The sequence below is a fragment of the Frankliniella occidentalis genome, unplaced genomic scaffold (assembly GCF_000697945.3).
Source record: "Frankliniella occidentalis isolate FOCC.00 unplaced genomic scaffold, Focc_3.1 Scaffold80, whole genome shotgun sequence".
Classification (NCBI taxonomy): Eukaryota; Metazoa; Arthropoda; class Insecta; order Thysanoptera; family Thripidae; genus Frankliniella; species Frankliniella occidentalis.
Genome location: NW_026267210.1, coordinates 1,138,037 through 1,140,642, shown reverse-complemented (window position 1 = coordinate 1,140,642; position 2,606 = coordinate 1,138,037). Strand labels below are relative to the sequence as shown.

Here is a 2,606-nt window from a genome sequence, read left to right as displayed (position 1 = left end):
GAAGAGAATAAGCTTCATACCCTTTGCACTTCTCCTGCCCCCCTTCCCATATTTCTCTCTCTCTCTCTCTCTCTCTCTCTCTCTCTCTCTCTCTCCCTCTCTCTCTCTCCCGCTGGGCTGGCTGGGCTGCGCGGCCTAGTGGCGCCGGCCTGGCGCCGGCGTGACGTGGCGCAGCGCTGCTGGGGGGCGCGCCGTGGCGTCCAGGCGTCGTGGCGACGCCCCAGCATCCCTCCCCATATCTCTCTCTCTCTCCCTCTCCCCCTCTCCCTCTCTCCCTCTCTCTCTCCCTCTCCCTCTCTCTTCCTGTCGGGTTGAACGCCCCTCCCCCCCGCCGCGCCACCCCCTGGTGCTGCTCGGGGCGAACACAAACACGCGGGGCTCATGGCACCCCGCCCCGCCCCGCCCGCGTCCATTAATAACGTAACGCCGGGGACACTCTGCTCCCCGCCACGCCAAGCAATCCCGGGTGTGGCGTTTATTTCCCCCAATAATTCGCGCGTCCGGCTGCCTCGTTTTGTTTTTTGATAATAACTCGTGGCCCTCTCTCTCTGCTGCCTGACAGGTATGCCCCGCAGGACGCCGCGCGCGGCTCTCGGCTCGGCTCGGCTCCGGCAGCGCGCTGTTTGAACGATCGGTAAATATTGCGCAATCCCTTTTCCTCTGACGGGGGCGGCGGGGAGGGAGGGAGGGACCGGACCGGAGGGACTGGCTCTGCTGACCCGGAAAGAGACAGAGCTGGCAGAGAGAGACAGACAGAGAGAGAAAGAGAGAGGAGGGGGCGCGGAAGTTGAAGCAACCTGCGGTGCTGGTGCGCGGGGGTAGAGTTTGGACGCTGCTGCTGCAGGGCCGCCGCCCGGGGCGGAGGGCTTCCTCGCCGCCCTCCGGTTCCCTCTGGTTCCCTCCGGTTCCCTTCGGCCCCTCCGGGCTCCCTCCCTCTCTCTTGGTCCTCCGCCTCGCCGTCGGGCCGCCGGGCTTCTCGGTTAATTAATCATTATTGCTCCACCTGTGTGATTGGCCCCGAAGGACTCAAAGCGCCGCGGCGGCGCCGGCCATGGGGAGGAGGAGAGGGGATCTCGTTTGCGTGCGCCCGGGGGGTGCGTCTCGGGGGCGGGGCGGTGCGGGGCCGGGCGGGCCTATCAAGGGATTTCATTTGGGCACCACGCCCCGCCCCGCTCGCTGCACCGCCGCTCCGGCAGAGGAACCCGAGCCACTGCCTCCGTCCCGGTGAAAGCAAACTACCCTTCCTCTCTGATTGGGGCGGTGTCGATCTGTTCCGTTGAGCGGTGCGAACGTCCCTCGCGCTACCCGGCGCCCACCGACCGGCCCAGGCTAGGGTGGGGGTTTTCTTTGCCGGCCCGCCACACCCCGGCCGGCACACCCCCGCTGCTGGCACACCTCGCTGGCACACCCCACACCCCGGCCGCCACACCCCGGCCGCCGCAGCACGGTCAGCCCGGTGCGGCTCGACCCGGGGGCTCAGTGGGTCAGTGCCGTGCCGCCTCCCTGCGCCTCCCGCCGGCCCGCCCTGCGCCCCGCCGCCCCGAGCCGCCCCCAGCCCAGGCCCGGCGCGCGGCGTGGCCGCCCCCAGAGAGGCCGCGTCGCCTAACCGCCCCCGCTATTGATCGCCCACTATGCCTGCCTGCGCGCCGCCCCCGCGCCGCCGCCACCGCCTGCTACCCCTCGCCGCCACCGCCGGCTCTGTGTTGCAGCAGTAGGCCGTGTGTAATTTTCTGGTGATTATGTGGAGCTTCCTCCTCTCCTTGCCTTCCCTCTGCTTCCCTTCCCTTCCTTTCCCCCCGCCCCCGCCACGCCCCTCTCTTTAATCCCGATTGTCTCGTAAGCCGCTCCGCCCCCTCTTCACACCTATCGCCCCCCCCCTCTTCTTCCCTTTGTACCGGGCCCCCTTGGGGATGCCGCTGCTCGCTGCTCCCCGCCCGCGCCCAGCAGCCAGCTCTCTGGAACACAACAGCCAACAGCGAAGGTGCAGAAATGTGCCTTTTGGGAGCGCGGCCGGCGAGCGGCGCCCCCAGCAGCGAGCAGCGGCTCCTGGCCTCACAGCGCCCACCCCGGCCCCGGCACAGCGCCCACCCCTGCACCCTCCCCTCCGGCCCGGCCTCGGCTCGGCAGGCCGCCACCCCCGCTGGGTGGTGTTTTCCATATTCTCCTCCCCTTCCCTTTTCTTTCCTCTTCCGCGTTGGTTCTGTTCACCTAGTCTCTTCCCCTCCCCTCTCCACCCTCCTCCTTCCCGTGCCTCCCTTCCCCCTCCACGCTGCTGCAGCATCCTCATGACCACGTGACTCGGTTTGGTCTTTAAAGTCGCCGCGGTCGAACCCCCCCGCTTGGTCCGCCCCGTCGTGCCCCCCTACCCCCTACCCACCCGCTGGAATGCCCGAGGCCTGGCCGGCCCCGCCGCGCGCGGCTGGAGTGGAGTGCTCATCCCTTACTGGAATGCCCTGCTGGCCACCACCCCGTGCCTCTCTGGAGAGGACCCTCATACCCCCTTCCCCTCCCCTCCCCCTGCCCTCCTCTGCTCCGGCATCACGGCTCCAGCACGGCTCCAGCACGACCGAGCCACTGGAGCGGTCGTACATCTTGATCCCTTCCCT

The 2,606-nt window shown here is 68.6% G+C and overlaps 1 protein-coding gene across 12 annotated transcripts in view; it reads left to right on the top strand.

The window, feature by feature from the left end:
- Window positions 1–2,606, top strand: part of LOC113209115 (talin-1) — a 45,944-nt gene that overhangs the window by 21,079 nt on the left and 22,259 nt on the right. For 3 of the 12 annotated variants that reach the window (XM_052269018.1, XM_052269017.1, XM_052269019.1), the window contains exon 2: window positions 563–634. The exons of the other annotated variants lie outside the window; for them this stretch is intronic. The gene's annotated coding sequence lies outside the window, so the exon portion shown is untranslated. The remainder of the gene's footprint in view (window positions 1–562; window positions 635–2,606) is intronic. 12 annotated transcript variants of the gene reach the window in all.